Below are 20,063 nucleotides of genomic sequence, written 5' to 3'. Positions count from 1 at the left end.
ACTAACCCAACTAACCCAAACAAAAAACATATATCGAAACAATCTAACAAGCTTGGAATGTAAACGACTGGTGGGGCCAATGCATTGTACTTTTCACTAAAGTTGTCAAAGCAGCCTTATCAGATGTAAACCGTTTTCTTTGGAAGATGGTATACAGAGTTGAAGTATTTATTACAAGTCAGATTTTGGTTAAAGTTATTAAAGTAATTCTTGGACTATATCCGCTGCGGAAACAGGGAAGAAGGGATGTTGGCAGGTAATATAAAAGTAGTGGCCCTGTGGGCCATAATGCAAAGAAAATGGGGAAGGTGTCGTGTTCCCTATGGTCTTCCAATATAAAGTCAAAGAATTGGTAAAATCACGTTTCCGAATTTATCATAGATGATGGTAAAAAACAATCGAAATGGATTTCAACAATAGCTTAACGAGTCAAGATTAGTCTTAACCGAGTTCGATGTGGCCGGTAGAGCATCGGGCCTCCAAACTGAAGAAGGTATAATGGGCATACCTTTTTGTTAGATAGAGAGTAAAGAATAATTGAATTATGATACTGGCTGAATTAATAGATGGACAGGTGTGTTTCTTTGATAGAATGGACTTAAAAGACATTGCTTAATAGTTATATAAACAAAGTAATTGATATTAGGTTAACAGGTCCTGGGGCATTTACATGTAACGAGTATCAATACTTTTGAAAGAGTGACTGGGTGTCAATTGGAATTTCTTAATTCTGCTTGAACGGAGTGAGATAAATATAGTTTGACACAATTAATTGAGTAAGAAGCACATAATAAAAACAGATGAAGAATTTCACAGATAAACGTCCAAATTTAGTGTTATATATAAAAAAATTATTTTGATTCAAAAATGTTTATTTAGGTCGGTGATAATATCTTTTGCCTTCGGGAAAAAACACGTCCTCGTGTCCTCGTCTTTAAGAAAGGAAGATCTAATAAATTAAGATGACGAGAACTGTTGATATTGGTACCGTCCGTGGAAGTTGTTGTACATGGCAATGGGGTAAGGACCATGTCCGTTTTGTCTCTCGCATTCAAAAGTGTACTCTAAACTTTCGATTTCTTGGTTCTGGTCTTCGACTTGATTGCGTAGATTTTCAGTCTCTGGAAAATGAGATTTGATTGCGAATCAAAAGGAATTGATTTCTAGATCTTGAGTATCAATTTTGAAGCGGAGACATCTGATTTCTGTGTCTTGTTCGTTATCCGATCCCTTTGCCTTGACATGTTCCGGTCTGTTGCCTTGACATGTTCTGGTCTGTTGCCTTGACATGTTCTGGTCTGTGGCGTGAAGCTGTGTTGTCAGATTCTGGAATTCCTCGGATTGCTTTTGGTTCTTGGTAGAAAGTACTAATACACGGTCTGGGGCCAGTGTATTGTTCTTATTGGCGTTGTTCAGGTCAATGCGAAGGTCAAATATTTCTCGTTGTAATTCTTGTGTGGCTTTCTGTACGGTCTGAAGGTTCGTTTCTACTTGTGAAACTTTAAAAGAACAGGGTTGTTGGACAGATTCGAGCTGTTTCTCTGCTGATTACAAGTTTTGCTCGGTGGTTTGCAGTCTCTGAAGCAGTTCTTTGATCCGGATATTTGAGTTTTTAAGCCGTTGTTTTGTCCTTGAAATTTCACAGCGGAGGGATGAAGTTACGTCCACACATTTGTGAAAAGCAGCTTCTTTAAGACTATGGAATGACAGCTCTCTAAGACATTGTTTTTGGTTGGAGAAAAGCTAAGTTCTGCGTGCACCACGTAATTTTGTTCATTTTGACTTTTTAGCAGGACCTTGGCTCTTTTTGGTTTAATGTCCTTACTGTCCACAGATCAAACACACTGATGGCGGAAAGTTTGTAGAAGGTTTGTTACAGCCATATAGAATTTGTTGATGTCTATGCTGGTCGAAAATAAATACTATCGTTGATATTTGAGGAAATTAAACTTATGGGTAGAATACCTCGCTGGCGTAGTGAAAAATACAACACAAATGAGAACGATTCTTTCACCAATTATTACCCGTCAGATTTTAGTTATAGTTATTAAAGAAATTATTGGACTCTATCCACTGTTTTAGCGCAAACGGGGACGAAGGAATGTTGGTGAGTAATAAAGTAGCGGCGCTGTGGGCCGTAATACAAAGAAAATGGGGAAGGTGCCGTATTCCCTATGGTCTTCCAATATAAAATACAAGAACTGGTAATCAGATTTCCGATTTTATTATAGACGATAGTAACGTTTTTTTGTTTTTGTTTTTTTTTTTTTTTGGTATAGCTGTTGTTTTTGGATATTCTTTTACCCGCTTGATGGATTACGTTACAAATATTGTTTGTGGGTCTCTTTATAAATTTATTTGAATTAAATAAAATAATTAAACAATCATAAATTTATTATGATATGGGCAAATATAAACAGTAAAACTGAAGAACTTTGCTATGGGTATTTGACCCATGAAACTATACTTAGGAAAATTGATGGGGACCCAAAAGCACTGGGTATAAAATGGCATAAGACTTACCCAACCTTAAATGGAGAGCACAAAATGTATAATGGGATGATTACCATTCTGATGGGGTTTTGTGGCTCCATACATGGTTGAGCAGCGAAACACTACTGTCGTTTGTCTGTTTGTTCGCCTGTTTTATACCATTGAGTTGGTAGATGCGAATTATACCACGCGCGAAACGTACGGTACCGCACGCATTGGCGCCATGTTTGAGTTGCAGTGCAGAAAGTTTACACTCGCACAAAAGTAGTGTTTAGGAGTAATTATAAGGTTGTGCATACACCATATGTTGAAATAAAGTCAAAGAATGATGTCTTGGTAACTTTAAGGTGAGTCTGCTTCAGGGTCTTCTCCGTTTATAGTACGGATGATTGTAAATGAGTTCGTTTCATCGAGGAAATTCGAGATTGCATTCGAGATTGCATTGTAAAAGTATAGTAAATGATAAATACAAGTTAACATATAGACACTACAATATGATATCATTCCCGTGACATCTTAGGCATATGAATAAAATAATTCATTTATATATATTATTAAAGAACAGAGATAATAGGACACATGTGTAACACATGTGTAACACGAATAACAATCGACATGAATTTCAACAATAGCTTAACGAGTCAAAATTAGGTCTTAACCGAGTTGGATGTGGCCGATTGAGCATCGGGATTCCAAAGATATAAGGAAGAAGGTATAATGGACATAGCTTTTTGTTAGATAGAGAGTAAGCAATAATTGAATTATGACACTGGCTGAATTGATTGATGGACAGGTGTGTTTCTTTGATAGAATGAACATAAAAGACGTTGCTAAATAATTATATAAACAAAGTTATTACGCAGCACTGTTAAGGCGTACTTCGAAGAAATCAACAGAATATAAACCTGTATAAATACATACCTTTTTAAAATGAATTTTAATTTTGTAAAGGTACTATATTATCTTATGACTTTAACATTTCCTGAAATAACATTGTATACCCCGCTCTGTACTGAATTTGGTTTGGTCACGTTATTTGATAGTCACGTGATAAATGCATGTAATGTGTACTGTATGTAGGTCACAAACAAATTTCAATATCGCAAGGGCATACCCTACTTAAAATTGAAAATTAAAGTAATAGATTGTTTCTACATAACTTGTAGTTTATGGAAAGTGCTGCTGCTTTAAATAGAATTCGCATTTTATTAGTTTAAATTTCAAGTTATCTTGCTAATGTCGAAATATGTGTGACCTTCACCAAGTATTTTATGTATTTATTAAGCTATGCTATCGACTTCAGGAAAGCAGCAGCACTTTTCAAGTTAAGGAATATTTCCGTTATGTGTATTCAAAAAATGGTCAAGATCTATTAAGTGTATGCCCTTGCGAAAAGGCGATTTAATAGCCATTCTCTGTAACCACTTAAACTTTTGTGGCATGCATAGTCACAGATTTTTTTCAAATTTGGCTAGAATTTACCACCTCATAAACTACTCCAAAAAATATTGTTAGATCATATGAATGTTGAGTAGTTACCATGGAAACGGTGTCTAAAGTTGATTTTTTCTGAAAAAATGCAATTTTTGGGAATGTCAATCAATGAAATGCGGCTACTTCAATTCATGTTACTCACAGAAATAAAAAGTATGACATCTGATTTTAAAAGGCATTTAAAAACATTGTTGGTATTCAGTCTATAAATATAAGAAATCTATGATTAAAATAGCAGACATTCATTTAAAAATTGAATTATCTCCCTTTGATAATTGTGAGCTCTTTAGTGCGAGAGATAAAAAAATCATTGGACAAAACTGACTGGAAGTTGTTTACATTATCAACATGTATCCTGGATTTCAAGTAAAATCAAGTGTTTTTTTCTGTTTATTTAATGTGCATACAAATTTTAACCTCTTTGTTTATTTCCTGCATGCAAAAGAATAATTTTGATGAGTGAACAGTGGCGAAATGTAAAAAAACCCACATGGTACAGGAAATCAGCTCTGATTCATTCATGATATTGAAGCCTAAGCCTCAAGGTCTTAGGAGTTTTAAAATGGAGATAAAAGATAAACTTGAGATATCAGAATTATATTGAATTGGTTGTAAGAAGAGGTACAATGTCTCAGTCAGAGTGATATATTATAATGAATACAGCCTTGGAAAGTCAGTGCCTTTTTAAAACAAATGTGAAAAAAAAAACTGAATTATAATGTGAGAGAACTAGGCTATTGATTTTACCTAAATAATTAAAGTCAAGCTACATTTACATGTTTGTACAGAACTGGAAGTTGAAGTTGAATATTGAATGATGTATGTAAGTTGATGTCTGTCATTAAAGGGATGACCATTTGATGCGGGGGGGGGGGGGGGGGGTTACAGATTTTAGAAACTAAAGTCCGTTCTTGAAAATGTTGGAAATAAATAATCTGTCCTCAACTGGCAGGAAAATAAATAATCCATCTTTGATAAGTGCTACAACCTCCAACCCAAAGGCACTTGTTTCGGTAATAATTTTTAACCCGTATTATAATAAGTATTATTATTATAAAAAAATAATAAAAAAAATTATTCCCGAAACAAATGCCTACGCCCCCCCCCCCCCCCATTCCCTTGGGGCGGGGTCGATTGTTTATTTTATTTTCAGACTTTTTTCAGTGAAGCAAAAAATGCATAATCTGTCCTGGATCATATTGGAAATAAATAATCTGTCCTTCAATTCCATGAAAATAAATAATCTGACTCGGAAAAAAATTTTCCGCCCCCCCCCCCCCTTCTGAATCAAATGGTCTTCCCTTAACCAATAGTCAACGCAGTTATATTATGCAGTTTTAAACAGAATTTATGTCATTCGTAATTTACAATTTTTATATGATGAGTGTTTTCACTTGATAGGATTTGCTACATTTAAAATATAAACTGATACTCTTTACACCCTCACCCTAAAATTAAAGAACGTAAAAGTATATTTTATCTCTATTTAAAGGCTACATGTAGAAAACAATCCACACCTAAAAACCCTGTTTTAGTGAGGGATGTAACAGAAAACTCAATCTTTTTAATACTACTGTTTGCCCTAATCTGTATCTGATTCAGAAAAAAAGAGAGAAAAGTTATCTGTGTATATTTCAGATTTGAACTTTTTATTTAATGACTTTGAAAATATTTACAAAGAAATTGATAATGTTCCTGATCCAAGTATTTTCTTTAAGGGAATTAATGGTCTTTATCCAAAAAAAAAAAGAATTAAAAAAAATTGTTAAGGTCAGTAATGAAAATGTTTTGTTTTGTAATTGATTCCTTTCGACCAGTGAAAATTATACTTTCAATTTTTTTTAAAGGGGGGGGGGGGGGTGTTTGCATAGAAATACAAATTGTCTGAATCATATTTAAAGTTATCATTTTTATCAAGTTTATCATTTCTCTAGACTAAGAAAAATGTAGATTGAACCTTGCAGCAGTAAAATTAATAGTAAATCTGTGTAGCTGAATTTTATTGATAATGAAAACATAAATAAATTTCGACAAGCCCCCCACCCCTTTCTACCCAAAGAAAAAAGATCATAAAATTAAACACAAAAAATCTAAACTCGGGAATGGGGGCGGGTTGGGTTAATCACTTATGAATGAACCGCTTTCTTTCATATATATATATATATATATATATATATATATATATACATATATATATATATATATATATATATATATATATATATATATATATATATATATATATATATATACATATACATATACATATATATATATATATATATATATATATATATATATATATATATATATATATATATATATATATATATATATACGCTTAATGTTTCACAAGGAATCTGTCAATCATCCGTGTTTTTCTTACAATTATGACTCTTACCAATTTATGTGGGGTAAGTGTTTTTACATGGTTCCTGGAAGGGATAGAGTAAGTCCTGGTCATTGGTTACTTTATCATGTTCATTTTAAAAAATGAAAACCATAGGAAGAAGGCAGGGACAAATTATTTTCAATATTTTCAAGGACTCAAAGTTAAATGCTATACTAAAAAGCTAATTCGGAGAAGCTGTGTCCCCTGCTTAAGGAAAAAATAGCATGTACGGATCTTGAGGGGTGGGGTCGGAGGATGGTGCGGTTGGGGGGACGGGATACTTTAAGAGTTGCAGGCGGGACCAAAGGGAGTTGTGATATAAAATTTCATTGCAAAAGCTTAAAAGCTTCTTGAGATATCGCACGGAAATGAAAATTTTACACACAAACAGAATGTATAAATTTTTGACCTTTTGAACTCGAAATCAATAGTGGTCTTCTTTAGGCCATAAGGAGTTTCAGTGTAAAATTTCATTGCAAAAGCTCGAAGTTTTTGAGATATTGCGCGGAAATAAAGTGTTAAAACAGACAGAATTTATGAATTCATGACCTTTACCTTTGACCTTAAAATCAATGGGGATCTTCCTTAGGCCACAGGGAGTTGTTATATAAACTTTCATTGCAAAGACTCAAAGGCTTCACGAGACATCGTGCAGAAACGAAAGTGTTGCAGAATGATAGACTGACAGACGGATAGACGTCAGACAGACCTAAATAAATATCCCCCACTTTAAGTGAAAGCAGGGGACAAAAAGGCAAATTTTATATACCATTGTGTCCTTGAACTTTGACCTTCTGTCCGTATTTACCAATTCATGTGATGCTAGTTACATGTATTGTCAACCAGAACTGTAATTTTGTTTATTCATAATTATGTTGTTTAAAACACAAGTATTAGTTATGGCATTGAAAAAATGTGCTTAGTTTCCTTACTTTTCCATCTAAATCGAGCCATTTTGACCTTGACCTTTGACCTTTTGTTATGAAAATCGATTTTTTTCTTTGTTTTTGCTATTGTGTACTACATGTACAAATTTGGTTTTAATCCATTTTAAAATACTCAGGTATTTATATGGAAACTGATAGTAGATACCTATTGCCCTTGTCTGGAATTCTTAAAAAAAGCATTAGTTTGTAACCATGGTAACATGAAAACAAGATATGAATACCAAGTGGTTCTTTGCAGTTTATATTACAACTATATATGGACTTTCAAACCAATGTATTTATTTTTTCCAGTATGTCCGCAAAAATTTATACCAGGCTTTTCAAAAGAGCCTAAAATCTACAATTTTTCCTTAGAAAAATCATACTTAAAAAGGGGGGATATTTTTTCTATGAGGTTAAGTTATTCAAATACTAGAAATTATCTAAAGAACTATAAAAATAATGTATTTTGACAAAAAGATAAAGTCATGTAAATATCTTGTTGTATTAAAGACTTTTAATTAGTCAAAAATGGTCATTTTTCATCAAAATTTAGCATTTTTTAGGCCATGAAAAATGTATGTTGGTTGCCATGGTAACCATGGACCATAGCAACCATTTTATTATGAATTTTAGTTTCATACATCATTATAGGAATGTGTGCCAAGTTTCATAAAAATCCAAGACCTAGCGTGCCACACTCCCTATATAAGAGTTTAAATGCTCACAGAGAATGGCTATTAATGAGGCACCTCGGCGTGAAACATGCACACCCTGTAGACAAAAACACGGTAGAATTAATACAATACATTCTCTCGATATTTTTTAAGTAATGGCACTAAACACACGTTTCAGATTTGTATTAATGGTCTACCTAAGATTTGCAACTAATAGTCTGTTTAATAATAAAATGCATTTTTCACTGTGAAAAAATTACTTGATCCGCCTCTCACTGCACATAAAATGCGTCAAACTTTACCACGATGACGTCATGTCGACAAGTGCATTACGATCAGTGACTTGTTTATATCTTGCTGTGTGGGATTTAACTAGCAACAAAAATGAATGCAGTGGTAAGTTTTGATGTATTTCATTACTCTTATGCAGTTTAGATTCGCAGATTATTTCATTTTATGTTATTGTGAGGAATTGCTATATTTGTGTGATGTCACAGTACACTTTTCCCATATAAATTAGGCCCCGCCCCCTTTATGCAGCCTTAACAGAGCTGCGTAATATAATATTAACAGGCCCTGAGGCATTTACACCTAACGAGTATCAATACTTTTGACAGAATGACTGAGTGTCAATTGAAATATCTAAATGCATAAAGTGAAAATGTTCAATTATTTCATTGGTTGAAATGTTGTTCAAGGCAAGGGAGATAATTTTTTGGTGATGTATTTTTCATAAGACATTATATTCTCAAGTTTTCTATCTTTAAAAAAAATGACAAAACGAACGAAAGGGAATAGGAAAATGACACTTTTATTTTTTAAAGCAGGTATTAAAAAGTGTTTCTTAATTTTCATGGTTAACAGAAATTGAATGCAAACATTAGAATTTATATTTATTCTTTTTTTCTTTGTTTCTGCTCTGTCTTTTCTATGGTAAGAAGGAAAGAAAGGAAAATAAACTCCAAAACTCTATTTCATGTGAGGAGGGTGCAGTTTATTCATTTTCTTCATTTTTTGTTAGTCAAAGACAGATTATTCATTTTCAACATATTTGAGGACAGGATATTTATTTCTGAATTCTGCCAGCATCCCCCCCCCCCCCCCATTGTGCCTGTATCAATTGCTGTTCCCTTTAAAAAAATTGTTGACGATACACAAAGCCAAGAACTATTTAGAAATAATGCAGCCTGATATTCGAATGCCAGTTTACTGTTTAAGGTAGTTGCTAAAGACTACAAGCTTTATTTAAAAAAAAATACTTGTTTGTATACCAATTCTAAAAAAAAATCGGTTTTTGAAGAAAAATGGCAAGCAGGATCAGCGCCAAGAAAAGAAAGAAAGAAAACAGCTACCAGAGGTAGTTTTATGTACATTGAACATGTTGAAGACAAGCACAGGAAGAAACAGGACCTTTTAGTTAAAGCGGAAAGACGGTTTTCAGTTACTTTTTAGAGGCCATTCAGTTACTGAATGGCAGGTACGTTTCAGTGACCTTTCAGTTACCTGTTCGGCACAATTCAGATATATTTCAGTCATTATTCATCAAATACATTTCAGTCGTCTTTCAGTGACCTTTTAATCATCTTTATGTGACCTTTCCGTCGTCTTTCAATTACCTTTCGGTCGTAATTCACCGATTTTTTCATCGGCTTTTCATTAGCTTTTCAACAATTTAATAACATTATTCACATCTTTAAATGCGTTTCTGTTGTTCTTATTGTGATAAGATTAATCAAGTACGTCGAATTGATAATGGTTAAATGCTCCAATATCTTTAACTTGTTTACTTTAACGTTGAATTGTGATTATGAGCTATAAAATATATGTCTAAATCTAATTTTTTTTCATTATTAAAAATTACAATTCAACAAATTCAATATGATTTTCGAATTTCTAATTTGTTGCATAAAAAAGAAATAAATTTTTTCAAATGATGAAAAATAATGATCCAATTTTCGTACAGTGCAGGGAACTAATTTTGTTACATAAACCAGCATCAGCATAAGTATTAGTAGCATCAGGATCGAGCTAGCATCAACATTTAAAAAAACAGCATTACCAGGTTCAGAATCAGCAAGCAAAGGATAGAATTAGCATAGCTAGCATTGACCTAGATTTAAAAACCAGCATTGACCTACTTAAAATCAGGATTATGCTGGTTTACTAATAATACAGATTCGTTTTTCACAAAACGAAACAGCAGGTAGCTATTCTTTTTTCAGTCGGGAACAAATACGAATAATGTATTTCTTGCGGTTAAATTATTCAATACAATCTTAAGATAAATATTAAATTAATTTAATAGCAATAATCCCGCGATATTTTTCAATCTGAATCAGCTTATCACCAAACGTCCTCTGGATAATGAAGTCCACTGCTGAGGCCTCGCCACGGCTTGATGTTATTGAAATTGGTGATAAAGGGGTAAGTAGTAAACTTGGTCAAGAAAAATAAGTTTTATAATACAATAAAAGTATGATGTTTGGTGTAACTATTTACTATGATTTTTATTGGGTTTTATGTGCATACACGTACTATTAAAGTAATTCACAATCCGAATTTCCTCTAAATTGACGGAAGCCAGAAATAAAAGTCGCAGTGCCTTTGATAAAATAATCATAGAGGTGTATTGAACAAAACCTAATAATTAAACCAAATAATTGATTTTCTATTATTCACAGCATTAAACGAATCTGGATTAAATATTTTTAATGCGGAGGTTCTTAAATTTTATAAAAACATGTGCAGATAAATTTGTGTATGTACCAGAAAAAATTTCACTTTCAAGTAGCTAAAAAATAATTATCATACATAACACAATAGCATATATGGGAGAGGATCTATGCATGAAAATACATTCATTTTAAAACTTTTACACTACATATTCTTTTCATTGTTTGATGAATTGCATTATTCATCATAGTGGTACAAATTTGTGTAAACTAATTTGTATAATTGTCATGGTATGTAGAATTTTATTTTAAGTACTTGAATCCATTAATACCCTTGCAAATAAGATCTCAATTCAATTAAATACACCAGATTTTATCAACAGAAGTCTATAAATCATTATCTGTGTTTTTCCCAAATTAAGTTTTGCAGGATTTAAAAAAGAAAAAAATAAGATGATCAATGAATAAATCTTAGCTTCTTTGTATAATGTACTTTTATCTTTATTATAGCTCTTTGTGGAAGAACATGAGGGTACTTCATAGAAATGGAGTGCTATGAACAGTCTGCAGTTTGTTGTTTCAACACCCCACATGCGAATCTTTTATTCATATGGAGACACCAACACTTGCCGGTGAAGGGCTGCAAATTTAGACCTGTACGCGACACTTAGGCCTTTAAGCAGGGAGAAATCTTTTTCGTGCCAGCACCTTCTGCGACACTGGAACTGGGTTTATATGGTCTCATCCAAAGGACTGGGGCAATCTACGGTGATGTCCGAGAATGATGATTCAAAGAAAATTCTGTTTGGAAAATGATTTTTTTTTTTTTATAAAAAAAGAGAAATGTTCTTGATTCCTAAAAGTAGAGGGCATGGACAGTATAATGTAATGGTGAAAACTTACAAAAAAACAGTTTTTCAAGAAAGTGAACTTGTTGAAAGAAACTTTGCTGGTGGTCAAGAAAAAAGCTTCACTTTTTCATGCAAACACCATTCTATTTAGTTGACTTTGTGGACATAAATTTATCAAACAAGTGAAAAGGCAGTGAATATGGGACATGAATTGTAAAACTATTAATCTGATTATTCCATCATTACACCATTTCAAAAAATTCTGAAAGTTGTTATGGGACATTTTGTGATTCCATTTATTATCAATTATAATTTGGTTAAGTTGAATTGGCACTGACTATAAATGAATTGCAATTTTTAGACAGTGGGAATATTGTTTTTATTGCTTCCATGAACTTAAAATTTTAAATGTATACTGTGTTGTTCTACAATAAACATAAAATAACTTTTATTTTGTCCCCTACTTCAAATATATTGTGCCTTACAGCACAATTTGCTTCTAAGGAGTGGTAGAAGAAAAAATTGGAAAAGATGATGTAAGAGTTTGTTATATTTTCAGAAACTGAACATTTTACCAAGGTGGTACACATCTAAAAAAGAAAAACTGATCGAAAATTTTACTGTAAATTTCATATATTAACAATCTGTAGCGATCTATGTGAGCGGATCAAAGGATCTGATTTTAATCAGATTGATATATTAAGGTTTTAATTTTAAAATTGTGAAATTTGTTTTGAAATGAAGGAGAACAGTTTTAATGTTACATCATCAAGGTGAAAAGATATTTGGCTAGCATCAAACTCTAAATCTATGGTACACCGTAGTATAATAAGTGAATGATTTAATCCACTGGCTTAAACAATGAGGAAAATGTATCTATACAATATGTACCATTATGTAAGAGAAGAAATATCTATACAGTAAAACATGGTTATAACGAACATGCTATAATGAATTCATGCTGATGGCGAAATGATTTTCATTTTCTGTGGTTTTCAAATCCATTGGAAAATAAACATATAACAAATCAAAACTGTTTATCCCAGGCATTTTGCTGTAAGCTTATTTTTCTCTATTTGAATGATAAGTTACTTCATTCTAAAATGCCCTACATGATAATGTGTTATCCCCCATATTCAGTCTCTTAATGCAGATTATGGAATTTTCCAGTTAACATTTTAAATGGAATCCAAATAAAGAAATGTTATTATTTCAAGTTTAAATGTATTCAGATGTCAATGAATGGGGACATACCGGTATTACTATTTTTGTCTATACAACTCATTAAAGCTGAACATGATTCGTAAAAGAAATTTATCCGCCATTTTCGATTGGACTCTCGCTATATCTGAGGGACCCTATATATAGGGCCGCTTATTTAGTCACTGGTCAGTGTAATCAATCGTCACCGGTGTAGACGGACGTATGCTATATAGCACTCTGTAGCGATAAAAAATAACTGTTTACTTCTAATGCAGGATAGTAATATACCAAAGGGACTTACAACAGTTGTACAGGTCGGTGCAGTATACAAACAAACACTAATACACGTAACTGCAATAAAATGCAAACAAAGGCAATGCAAGATAACCAGCACGAACACGGGTCGCCATTCCACGCCGATACCTTTGACAATAAAGCAGTCAGGTGTAACGAATGTGAAAAGTATACCCTGGTGCTGATATCCTAGATAGTAATATCGAAAACGGTGTATGCCTATTGACGAGTCGTGTTCAGCTTTAACCTTGGCTTTACTCAGTATTTAACCATTACATGTATAATATTCCATTCACTTACCTAGTACACAATTCTTAGCTCAAATACTGTATATATACTCTGTATAGCGTAAGCAAGTATATCCAACTCAAACTTTAGTGAAAAGTAGGAACATCAGTGAATATTTAACCAGTCATGAATTAGTGTTTCAGTTTTTAAGTTGGGGTGTAAGTGATCAAAAATTTTATTTTTTTTTTAGAGTATTCATAAAATAAAGGATTGCATATACTTCAATAAGAACACTACATGTAACAGAAATATTGCCTGTCTTCATCATCTCAGGGGCAGGGATGTTAGTGTTATCAAAAAATACCAGGGGTATTATTTTTTAATGTTTTTTTTTTTTTTTTTTTTTAAATATGTACTACAAACCCAACTTGGACATAGAATTTTATATATACATGTATCTCTCTATTAGTACCTAAAACATCACACTACTGTAAAATATATGTGTTTATTTATTTGACAAAATCAATTCTGTGGACAATCATATGAACAGTTTTAAGACTGTACAAAAGAGCAGGCATGTATTTGAATTTTCATACATCTCATATGTAATCACGTACAATACATAAAACACTTGAAGTCCACGTTAAATTCTGTTCATTACTTTTTAGATTTACATGGGGGATAACGTCTTAAAAATGTACATGTATGTGATCAATGACTTTGGCACGCTTCATCACACAGGTTTTAATGCAACTGTCTGATTTACAGAAGTTGATTATTAGTTCTTGGCTTCTCACTATTTTTTCAAATAGAATCTCATCAGCTGGATTTAGGTCCAAAGAGGATGCCAGCATATCTAAATCATTCTTCAAAATATTCTTTATTTGCCATCAATCCCTGGTGGACTTACTCCAGTGTTTACTGTCATTGGCCTGAAAAATATGTAATATTAGGTCATTACAGTGCAGGGAACTAATTTTGTTACATAAACCAGCATCAGCATAAGCATTAGTAGCATCAGGATCGAGCTAGCATCAGCATCAGCATTTAAAAAACAGCATTACCAGGATCAGCATCAGCAAGCAAAGGATAAAACCAGCATTGACCTACATAAAATCAGCATTATCCTACTAGCATCAGAAAATCAATAAGTTTTAATTCAGTAAAAAATTAAAAAAGAAAGAAAGAATATTGGTTAAAGTATTCACATTATTAATACATAGTGAGATATTATGATCAAATAATTGTAAAAGGCACTTTTATTGCTTTAAACGGCAATGCTGAAATTCATTATCTACTTCCGGTAGCATGATGCTACTTCCGGTAGCATTGACCTAATTATAAAACAGCATCAGGATAAGGATTACTAGCATTAAATCAGCAAGCAAAGGAAGCATTCAAATCAGCAAGCAAAGGAAGCATTCAAATCAGCATCGATGCTGTAACAAAATTAGTTTCCTGCACTGTATTTAATTTAAAAAGTTTATCAAAGTAAATTAAATTGATTAATTTTAACTTCTCTTCTTGCATGGATATCAACAAACAATCTTCCAAAGAAAATCTGAATATAAGTTTTGGTTGGAGATTCTCAAATTTCATATAATTAAGAAACTCATCCTTGAATTATTTTAACTTTCAAACAGGCTGCTTAAATAATAAAGTTAAAAGGTTATTGCTTTTCAATTAAAATAACTTTCCATATTTAGAAAGTGCAATCAATTCTGAGTAAAAATATACTAAATATGTCTTATTTCAACGAAAAATAAAAAAGTTAGAGGCAAATAAGTGACCCCACCTATTATCGGTCAACCACCTTAACACCATATTCTTTGTGTTACTTAAAAAATGACCAACTCCTACAATCCAAAAGAAACTATTTCTTATCAAAACAGTGTTTAATGGTAACTTTGATCAATTTCAAATGCAGAGCTCTGCATATAAAAAATTCAATAAGAATTGCATGCCTTGATGAAATGTACTCACATGTAACACATACTCTCCTATTTTTGATGTTTTGAGAAATCCCATTTTACCTCTTAATTGCTTGAATTTATACATCTATAGCTTGTTTGCATTGATTGATTAGGGTTTAACGCCGAGTCGGCAATATTTCAGCCATATTTCGGTATAGCTCTTTCGCAGAAAGAAAAGAAAACCTAATCTGTTTTTCAGGATATTTATTGTAATATACAAAAACCCCTCTTGCATCAAAGGTTCAAGAAGAAGTGCCGTGGAAATTGCAGTTAACTACCCTACCCCTCCAACCATTACCTGATTCTATTGAAAATATACTGTGGAAATCTGATTTTCCTGACTGTCCTTTTTTCTGAGTATATAACATTCAATTTCAACATATCTGAATGATCAAATACATGCATTTGATTCCCCTGAATATTTAAAGTGATCATCCTGTCCTTACTTGGCATTTGTGAGTAAATTTCAGGTGCCTAGTAGAATCCAATAAATAATGAAAAGTGTAAGTTCTATCACATTATAGAAGACAAATGAGGGGGAAAATGAAGGGGAGGGGGTATTTTTTCATGTAATCAACAACAGTAAAATGGGTCTAATTTGAAAAAAATATTAAAGCACAGCAATTCTTTGAATAAATGTGGTTCTGTAAACTGATATTTTTGCATACTGACTCATTCTTTTTTTTTTTTCAAAATAATGATATTTAGTGAAATACATGTAAAAAAGAGTAAGTTAACTTTATGTAATTTCAGTGATATCGCAATAATTAAGCCCCTTTAATTTTAATTAATACTGTCTAAGTAATTGCATCAAAATGTGATAAAAATATATGTGACAGTGCCCAAACTATTATTTTCAAACAAATGAATTTTTCTCAGAAAAAAATTGCCTTAAAAAGTCTTTGAAAATGTATACTGGGAAAGGTTTACCCCCCTTGTGTTTAAGTCTCTCTACCTAAATGAATAAGAGTCAAATAAAAGGAATATGGTGAGTTTTGAAAATTGCAATAAATTGATCAATAAACTTACATGTATTTAGAGAAGAATTAGACTAAATCACATATTTCTGAAAATTCGTGTTTTCTTGAAGGTGGCAGAGGATAGTTTTTTTAAGTGCCAAACATGTGCCGAGGGGGTACACATATACATGCGATCCATAAAAACATGTACATGGGGACAGTTTTCCAGGGGCTTATTAATTACACTTCATATGCCCATGGCTCACAAATTAGGTCAACAAATTACATGTAATCTGCTTATTAGAGTGCACATGTACCAAAAATGCACCTGGGGACTCCCCAAATTTTGGATTGTTTTTCCAAGATTTGGGCCTGACTCGCACCCATACAACCCACCCCCAGGCCCGAGCGAGCAGGATAGAACACCCAGTAGTCTGTAAATCAATGCAAGCCCTAATAAAAATTCACCAATTGATATGGGGCCATTCACCTTCCCTCTGAGATACACACCTTCTTCTAAGGCCTACTGCTTTTCAGCTGAATTTCCATTGCAACCGACCACGTGTCTTAGTTTCGCATTTACAATTCTGTATATGATAAGCGTCATAGTGACACCAACATGTTGCACATCATTTTTTTCAGCACGCACTCTGCTACACTGCAAATGTGTCCCATAATTCTTTTAATCATTTTTCTACATAAAATATCACATCAAACAAGGGATATCTCAGTTTTTTAAAGAAATTTGACAGGGTCTTTAGTACGAAACTATCTCCTGCCACCTAAGACCGCAAGGGTAAATTCCGTAACCACACTTTTGTTTAAGAGTTGACTTCTAGATTTGGTAGACAGGCCTTGCCTGTCTGATATGCACAATATACATGAATGTACGAAAGAGACAGGCAATACCAGTCTATAGATTTGGTCACGAGTTGACATACTAGGTTTGAGTGGACTTGGTTATCAGTCGGTCAGGTTATGTATTGACTTGATACCATGTGAATTAACTACAGAAGACTGCATTTGAATCTCTAAAAAAAAAAAGCATACATTTAATTCTTTCCCAGTTGTAAAAATTGACCTTTAAAATCACATGGGTTTAAATGCCTGAATCGCTGAGAATTTTGAGTGTTTATTTATTTGTAAATCTGTTTCACATCAACCTTATATAATCTGATAATTAAAAAAAAAAACATTGTTTACATACCCTCTGAGTCATGGTAGTGTACTGATGATCTGATGGTTCCTTGGAAAACGGCTTTTACAATTTAAAGTATAATATTTTTGCTGAAAAATTAGAAGGATAATCCTACTTCGGTAGCATTACTAGCATTGGCCTAGTTTTGAACCAGCAAAGGTAGCATCAGGGTAAGGATCAGATCAGGATCAGGATAGGGATAACTAGCATTAAATCAGCAAGCAAAGGAAGCATTCAAAATCAGCAAGCAAAGGAAGCATTTAAATCAGCATTGATGCTGTAACAAAATTAGTTCCCTGCACTGTATCAGAATTTAATTAATTGACATAGAATTGTCTTATTTTTTTTTTTCTGTTAAATGCCTAAATCAGTGATAATTATCTTCAGAAGCTTATTCATTTTCAGAATTTCTTAAACGGATGTTAAACAATAAGTCAGTCTTAAAAAAAAAATCGGTCGAAGTACTCTTAATATAAACAAGAAAAAAGGTTTTCTAATTTTTTTAGTCGTAATGTATAGATTTTATTACTCTTAAGCCCATCTTTTACACTCTCTGGCGGTTAGTTTCCATGGAAATATCTCGTACTGAAGTAGAAGAGACACAATTAATTATTTATTCCTCTAGTGGAAGAAACCTGATTTTATAAATTTTGTTTCTTAATTGTTAAAATCACACGATATTTTATTTTTTAAAAGATGTTTTAAAATTATTTTACATAATTTTCTAGATTTGAGAATTTACAATGTTCTCCAATGTGAAGATGAAGATTTATCTTGAATAATTTCTTTAAAAAAAAAACAAAAAAAAAAAGCAAAAAAAAAAAAAAAAAACCAAGTGCCCGTTGCCGCTAATTGTCATCACTCTGATAAGAGATGTATATCTTATTAGTCTGCAACTCAAATCCGCGCAAATAAACATAGAATATACATAATGTATACAAAGTATATACACATCGCCACAACAGGTGAACTAGGTGTCCCAATTCAAGTGGCATTCAGTTACCATTCCGTCGACTGAATGGCGTAATTTTATCATGTAAAGGTGAGTTGGGCTGTATCAAGCTTCTCGGTCATTGTTATTTGGACAAGCAGTAAATTATTTTTATAATCATAATATTGGCAAATATCTTGTGAATGTCATTACATGTAAGGACCAAATGTAAAAAAAAAAATCATCTAGATCACATGAACAGGGTACATATATACAGTTTTTTGTTTGTTTGTTTTTTGTTTGTTTGTTTTGTTTTGTTTTGTTTTGTTTTGTTTTTTTTTTTTGGGGGGGGGGGTAGTTTCCCCTTTTTGACCATTTTACCTTAAGTTCACTTTCAGGGTATGTCATTTATTATGGCCCATTCCTCATGTTAAATGACTTGCAATTACATGTATTTCATAATAACCTTTACACACTATAAAAAATTTATGCATTCTACATGATTTAAATAATAATAAACTTTTGAGCATGACGATCTACCTACACGGTTGTATGTATTGCTTTATGATGAATGTTGTATATGCAGATGATTTGGGGTGTACTCGTTGTTGGCGGCCATTTACCACTTTTGTAATGATCTGCAATTAATTCATATAACAGCCTTCTTTACACTCTAAGCACTTTTACACACACTGTATACATTTAAAAAAAATGTATTCCTTTATATAATTATGCTCTTCTTAGAGCTTAAACTAGCTTCAGATTTGAATATTGTATACAAATTTAAAATGACAAATATTGACCATATATGAATATTTCTATTCAGAAAGTAAGTAGATGTAAATAAAATTAATTAAACAATTAACAACACTCTATCTTCTTCATCTTTCAATAAAATTCATACTTTGAATGTTGATGACAGTTTTATCGTAATTAACATGATTAAGCCCTATGATACAGCTCTACAAAAAATACCAAATACTGCTCAAAATATTAGTCATTTATTTCTTTTTTTTTTTACTAGTTGTATATACACTGAATAAAAAAAAAAAGATTTACACCGTATTGCTGAACTTTTCTTTTTCAGCAATACGGTGTAAATCTTTTTTTTTTTTTTTTATTCAGTGTATATACAACTAGTAAAAAAAAAGAAATATATTATTAAAAATATAGTTAAAATAAGTATACGAACAACTATGTATTCTAAATCCATGTTTCATAAAGGAGCCCCTCTCCCAAAATATATCTCTTTTACAGGTCATTCACTAGCCTAAAAAAATTATAATAAAACCCATGACAACAATTAATATGTGCCAAACGTTCCTATCCGATTATATTAACATTAAAGCAGAGGAATTAAGATGTCCGACAGTTGAACTGTCAAAATAAAAAAAAAAGTTTTCACCCGCAAATTCCCTAGTAAACGTCTCTCTTGTACATGTGTCATTAAACATAGACGGCCATTTACGATGATAAATATTCATGTATATGTAGACTCCAAATATCCGGTATAAAATAGAAAAAAAAACACCAAAAAACACATTAAAACGGACTTGCATATATAACACCTCACATTATGATGGTACTAGTACATTCTCGCAACAAATATGACATAACATGATTGAAAGACCAAATTCAATCAAAGACGGAAATCAAAACTGAAAAGAAAAAATGTGTCGATCGTGTTAACTTTGTGAAGGGCTTGGAGGGGGTGTATCCTCTGCAAGCGCCAGCGGACAAAGGATCATTCTCTATAAGATCGTTTTGCGGCC

This window comes from Saccostrea echinata, unplaced genomic scaffold (assembly GCF_033153115.1).
Source record: "Saccostrea echinata isolate AGI-Se365-2 ecotype Australia unplaced genomic scaffold, CSIRO_AGI_Sech_v1 ptg000003l, whole genome shotgun sequence".
Lineage (NCBI taxonomy): Eukaryota > Metazoa > Mollusca > Bivalvia > Ostreida > Ostreidae > Saccostrea > Saccostrea echinata.
The sequence above is the reverse complement of the archived record's forward strand: the minus strand, read 5'-3'. Positions refer to the sequence as shown.